The following is a 7,474-nucleotide window of genomic DNA, read 5'->3' as shown; positions in this document are numbered from 1 at the left end:
GGCTTGGAGGAATGAACGTGTTGGCATAGGTAATGAAGAAAGCATAGACCAGGGAACAGAGGCGACATGGCCTAGCTGTCTGGATCATGAAATATAAATGGAAGCTTTGAATTGAGGAAGGTAACAACTTCAGCTCACTCAAGAGAGTTAATGTTGTAGAATTGGGGCTCTATGGAAGGATTCCTACTAAGATCTAAAGTTTTAAGTTCCATAGGCTTAATATATAAGTTTACTTATACCTGAAGTTGTGGGTCTTTGACTGTAGGAAAAAGGAGCTTTGATTGAATCGAATGTAAGACATTAAGAGACAAAGCTTTACGATATTTGAAGGTATCAGATCTGTAGGCCTTCACTACTAGGTAATATCTTATATTAAGCACAAGTTTGGAAGATGAATCTAATCAAATTTAGGGCTATAGACGTGTGAACCTTAGAGAATTAATTTGGCAGATCAAGGAATAGGAGTACAATAGTTATAAGGAATGACGTATTGATTTGGTGGTGCAAAATGTGATTAAGCCAGGCTGAGAGTATTCTTAGATGGAAGTGTATATATACTCATTTATTGGTTGAGGTGGTTTCAGACCTTTTGAGTGCATTACTCATTTTAGATGAGATGCGTGGACCATCGATTAGATGAGGAATATACCCTCGTTCATGACAGTTAATATGCAATGCATCCTAGTATACATCAGCAGTATGCAATAATCGCACCGGAAATAAGGGTGTTAAAAATATTTGATGCCAGAATGGACTACATATCCAAATGATTAATAAACCATAAATAGGTACTTCCTCACTTAAGAGGTCCACATAAGTCCAACATAACGTGGGAGATAGATTCTCCATAAAACAAAAACTACATAATCATATTAACTCTGCATCCGCTTTATAGTATATAGAGTCATCACTTTCGAAGTTAAAATCAAGTCCAGTCACTTCTCCCGATCGGGCTCATCTCATCTAGTTGAAGCAAGCGATACATCCTGCTCGTCGTAAATTGGTCCTGGCACAACTTCTACCATTCCGGAAGAATGGTAGTGGGTTCACAAGGGTGATATTTACTTGAAATCTCAATAAGTTAAACAACCAATTTGCACAGAGATAAGATATACATGATTAATGATAAACATGAGATGAATGCTATGCAAAAAAATCTGTATTTGTCTCTCATCGAGATTCTTTAACATTTCTCATAAAAAAAATTAATGCACATTTTCTTTCAGAGAACATTTTTCACTTCTTCATTTTAAAAACATGACATTTCGAAAGAGACATTTCATACTTCATCATTTCAAAAACATAACAACTTTTCTTATTCATTAGAAACATCATCAACATGTGGTAGCAACACAGTTCCCCAAATGCACCTTGAGCACCAGTCGGTGATAGTAGCCCAACTTAAGTTGATACTACGTTATCAAAGCTACGCAGATAATATTCAATGCATTGATCATACTTATATACTCAGACTGTCTAAATTTACCATAGCAAAAGTATTCATTCATAGTGGTACCCACCAGCATTAGGCGCCATATTCATACAACAACACCCTAAAATCCTTTAAAGAGGACCCAATCGATATTAGTTGATTGTTTTTCGTCAACCCAGAGGTTACAACTCAATTTTTACTACCCAGAGTGGAAAGATGAGTTTTACTAGGATATTTTCCCATCCTAACCTTTGGACTCATGACAAAACATTTTCATGCTATGCTTACGAAAAAAATGTAGTTCATGACATGTGCTCATTTGATAACATGCAGTATACTTGACGCAAAAATGACATTTTCATAAGGCATGCTAAAATGGTGCAAACTTCATGCCATATAAGAAATTTACCAAATACTCAATGTATCATATAACATTTCATGCTAAAATGGCATTTATAATATGAATGTGACATTAAACAATAATCATAAATAAATTATTTAAGAGTAAGTCAGAAGCTACCTTACAAACTTCTTGGATGCATAGAAAATTGGTGGGGTTGTAATAAAAGTTATTCTGAGTTAGGAATTGCATAATTAAGGAATATGTTCATAATCAAAAAGTTCAAACAATATTTACAAAATTGCCCCTACAATTTCCAAAAATTGCCACTAAGGCTCCAAATTTTCACAATTTGCAATTTTGCCCCAAAGTTCACCAAATTTCACAAAATTCGTAATTTCTATGTTCTAAATTCATCTATGTCCTTAGAATTACAAAAATCAAGCAACTACTATTTCAAACCATCCAACCCTTGGCATGCAATTTGGTGACCATTTTTGTGATTTCAAACCCATAGCTTCTTTGCATGCATGTGTGATCAAATTCCATTAAATATAAAACCATAAAACTGATCTTGAAACATTTTTATAACTTAGATACATGTCACACGAGTTCATCCCAATACTTATGCATTGAATAACACCTAATTCATCAAAATCCTTCAAACCGTGTATATGCATGATGTTTCTAGCTTCTCCTTGTCCAAACAAGTTTCAAAACCTAAATGAATTATGCATTTAAATCCTTAACATAATGGTAATTGGTTTCAAATGTTTCATAAGGCCATCCTTGGGAAAATAAAGCATGATATGCCAAGATCATTATCATACAAGTGCAAACTGAATATTTAGATAATCGACACAAGATATTGGCTGATAAACCTATCATGATACGTTGTTTACCTAAAATTTTAACTTTCAATCAATCATCCAAGATGTTAACTACACTTACGATAACATATCAAAATATTTCATGACTAAAATTTCATACCAAAACAATATATACATGTAAAACTCTAAATCTGACCGAAAAGCAACACTTTGAATAAAACCTTTCATAACTCAATCCAATCTTCATTCTCATGCCATAAATCAAAGCCTAACATGTCAATCTAACACCCAAGAATGGATAAGGCAAGATTACTTAAAACATTAATGGCCCTTGGGCTCTCAAAACTCAACTCACTTGAAGAACCTCACTCAAGCTACTCGGTTTTCTCTCAAGAACACCAAAGGAAAGCTAGAGAGAGTTGTGTGAATAATTGAGGGGTGAAGGGAGGTATTTATTGGACTCCATGGCAGGGTGAGGGGCAATGAGGGGCATAACTTGGCCGAAGGGTGTTGGAGTTGATTGGTGGAGGTGGGCGTTGGAGTGTTGAGTGTAAAACTCCAATTGTTTCATGGCTTGGTCAGCTGAATAGTGACCTAAATCTTCATGATTAAACCTTTGTCAAATGTTATAAGAAGACATAGGTGCAGTGGTCTGAATTGGTGCAGAGAAAAAAAAAACTACATAAAGAGGCAAGGCCATAGCCAATGGTTTTGATCTCCAAAACTGTCCAGATTTGCTTCCTTTCTTGCTCCTTTTTCTTGATCTGACTTGAGGGTATTATTACCACCATTTGAAAGCTTTTCTAGGTGAGGGAAAGAGGCATGAGTGGCTACGAAGTGATCATGTTTTAGCAAAAAGTGAAAGAGATGAAGTGGGTGGTGGTTTAGCTATGTGGTTCGAGTGTGCCTCTGTTTGTGCAACTCGGTTTTGCTGCCTTAGGGAGGTAATTAGACAAGCTTGCACTTGAGTGTTTTGAAGCACTTCCTAGGGACAAAATGATAAAAAAAAAATTCCTTGAAAAAGGAGGTAAAATCGGTTTAGTCAAGACCTCAAGTTCCTAGGTGAATAGTTGGTGTTTTCGTTTTGTTTATTGGATCTGTTTTGTACACTTGCTAGGTTTCATCCTTATGTGACATCATGAGTATTAAAGGGGTAGAAATCCCCTTGAAAATTGGTTGAAGAGGCATTGGTTTTGAGTGTTTTTTTGAAGGGTCACTCGGTTTGCTTCAAGTGAGCCAATTGGTGGTTTAGCTGGCATTGACATGCCTTTGGTTCATGAGACATGGGTTGGGTTAATTCTAACCTTCAAGGGTTGTCTATGAGTAATGCAAAACAAGTATAAAAGACAAGAATTTCAGATCTTAAATCATGACAAAAAAAGGGTTTTAAGAAAACTATAAAACATATGATGTTTGAGTTACTATTCATGGGTGAGTTAAATAGTGATCTTACCTCAAGTTAAAAACTTAACCAAGGTTTAATGGGAACCATAGGGCATGTGGTTGAGGCTTGGGTGAGATAAAAACCATTGGTATGGTGTATGTGGGTCCCATTTGGAAGAATGAAATGAAATACAAGGCTTGGGCTTCAAGAGTTGGGCCTAAACTCTATGTGTGGGCTTAGAAGTGAATCTTTTTATGGGCCTCATGTTCAGATTTTTTGGGCCTTTCCTTGGCCTCAAAAGTCCACTAGGTTGGGCCTCAACTGAGGGTCTTTGTTTAAATGGGCCCATAGTCTTGATTCTTACTAAGTTGGGCCTAATAATTTTATGTTTACTATGTTGGGCCGAATTACTTATGTCCAATAAGTTAGGCCCTTAGTCTTGTATCTAACAAGTTGGGCTTTAAGTTAAGCATTTTTTCACATTTTCATACTCTTTAAACATCTGCTTCTCTTCCCAATTATGCAAACTTTCCAGAGTCACCTGCAAAGAAATCTCCAAACATTTTTATCACATTGCAATATTCTCCATATCCTAAGTGCTATTTGAAAACCAATCTAAGTAAGGATAGGTTTGCCTCACAGTTACATTTATGTGGAAAATATTAAATATAAAGTACACTGACTAATGCAAATCTAATCTGGTAAGTAGCGATCAACTTAAAAAATTTCAGTATTATCGGTTTTGAATTTTAACACGCACGGTTTTATGATGCAAATGGACTTTAACTTCTGCACCCAACGGGCAATTGATACCCTAAGGTACCAAAATTTAATTAAGTAGTGGGAAATGGAAAACCTGTTTAACTTCTCCCAACCATGCAGTGAACTCAGGCCGTTTAGTCCTACATGAAATGACATAAATGCACGGCCCTACATCTTCAAATTACCTCTTTATTTTTTTAGTTTCTAATTTGTAAGTAGGTGTTATCTTTTGTATACTTCATGTGTACATGGCTTGGCCTAGTTACATAATTAAATAAACCTTAATTTTACTTACCAAAAAAATATCTCATTTTCAAAACCATGACAACTCAGTTTCCAAGAGAAAAATAAAATGAAACAGAAATTTTAATTATGCATTGCTTTTATCCTATGATAAAAATGCAAATCTGTGTTCTCATCCACGTAGCCAGAAGCTACAAGGAGCACGCACAAAATCATTTCTTCACATTTTCATAACCTTATGTCTAGGTATCTCTCCTTAGCCCTTGTACCCAAAAAGCTTGGGCCCTTTACAACCAATCTCTTCGGCCTTCCCAAATCCAACTAGCATTTAAACCAAATGACTAGCCCATTAATGGCAAACCTCAAATATGTCATTTGTCATTCCCTTATTGGTCACTTGGCTTCTTATGCTCAAAATTAATAAAGCACTCAAATCTAAATATGTTAACTAAGTTGACAATGTAAACTTCTTTGCAACCTCAAACTCCCAAAATTTGATCTTTTCCTCAAATAATCCAACTTCTAGTTAGCTAGGGTTATGTAACCGTTAATATGGCCAAGACTTAAAGGAGCTTTTCAGGTGGGGTGTTACAAAATACTAGTGTTTTTGTCAACTTGAATAGTGGAAAATAGTGGAAATGCTGAATCAGATTCTTAGTCTGACACATGTGACCCTATGTAACACCTCGCTCCTTCTTTCTGACGTAAGCAAATCCAACTGCGAGTCTCGTTATGCGTGTTGAATCCCGATGGCATGTTTTTAAAGATATTAAATGATTTCTAAAGTAAGCCCAGTGTTTTAAAGCCCTCGAATATTTTAAATGCCCTGAAAATATTTATATGGGGTATTTCCAGTATTATTGAACCAAGCTTGATTTTAAATAAGACAATTATAATATTTTTGAAGAGCTCCAAAAATATTATAATTGTAGGAAATCATTTTAATAACATTTTATTAAAATGATTTCAGTTATTTAAAATATTATGAGATTTAAATTATGTTGAAAACTCTAATTAATTAGATGGTTTTATTCACTTAAAGATATTAAATAAGACTTCATCATTTTATTAATGATGAAAGAATATTATTTTATAAACTAAAATTTAGTTTAAATAATATTATATCTTAATTCCTCTCAGTACTTTTAGTTAAGTTAATGTTTACGTATTTTCAAATTAGTATTTAAAGTTCACCAGTAGATCGCTTTGAAGATCCCAAAATGAAGAGTTTGGATTAAATACCCAAGCCCTCTCTCTTTCTCCCTCACTTTCTCTTTTCCCTCTCTCTCCTCCCTCTCCCTCAGCTTTCGCCGCACGTCTCCTCTCCCTCTCACCTGATCCGTCCCTTCAGCTTAGCCCAATGCTGCTGTGTTCCCTCCTAGCCTCACTGCCACCACTGGTGACTCCCTCTCAAGCCGGCGAGCTTCCACCACTGAACCTAGCCTCCATCTCACAGCCACCCTCTCCCATGCACGGTTTCACCGTGCACAGCTCCTAGCGTAGTCGTACGCGGCCACCCAGGCCATCGAGCACCACCACGAGCTCCCCCTGACCTCCCCCTTCCTCCTCCCTTTGACCCAAAGCCGGTAGCCTCTCCTAGACCGCATGCACGCAGCTCTTCCATGCACAGGTTCTCCATACCCATGACCGAGCTCCGCCTCCCACAGCCACTGCACCACCACTAGAGGCTTCTCCTCCCACTAGCGACCTCCCCTAGCCCCCCCCATGTCGAGCCGAGCCACCTAGCTCCCCCACTCACTCTCACTCTTTCACGGCTCCTCTCCACCTCACAACTTAGATCCACTGCCGTAGATCGTCGCGCCGCCTCCACCCTGCCACCACAACTCCACCAAAAACACCCTAAGCCCTCCATGGCCATCCCACGACCAACCAAGCTCTCCCTCCTTTTTCCCCTATTTGAGACCCACGGCCTAAACTCCTCCACAAGCCGCCATGTCTCCGACATGTGCCACATCGGCACCACCACGAGACCACCACCCCACGACCATGAACCAACCCTCCTACGCATAGATCCGCACCCATAGCCATCTTCAAGGACCCAAACAGCCACTGTACGTGGGTTAACCGCCACTTACGACCCTTCCAATGTCATCAACCGTGCTGGACAGCGAGCAACGCACGGGTCAACCCCGATGGTATAACCCTTTATCCCTCGTTATTTATGTTAAATGTTAGTTGGTTGGTTAGGTTATAGACTGTGCTATTAGTATTGTGGAGTTCATTGTGTAGTGTGGTGATGTGATGTGATGTGATGTGTATGTGAAGTGTTGGGCATGGTTAGGAACTATGTCATATAGTGTTGTGGACTGTGCTGTATGGGTGACATGGCATTATGTGGATTAGGTAGAGTACATGTGGAGTTTACTCCATGAGGTGAAGCGATACACCGTGTGGTGTGTTGATGAGCGTAGAACGTGATGAGTAGTGTTGGGAACTGTGGAACATTGCCCCGAAGTGGCTAT

This window comes from Juglans regia, chromosome 5 (assembly GCF_001411555.2).
Source record: "Juglans regia cultivar Chandler chromosome 5, Walnut 2.0, whole genome shotgun sequence".
NCBI lineage: Eukaryota > Viridiplantae > Streptophyta > Magnoliopsida > Fagales > Juglandaceae > Juglans > Juglans regia.
This window is presented reverse-complemented; position numbering follows the sequence as displayed.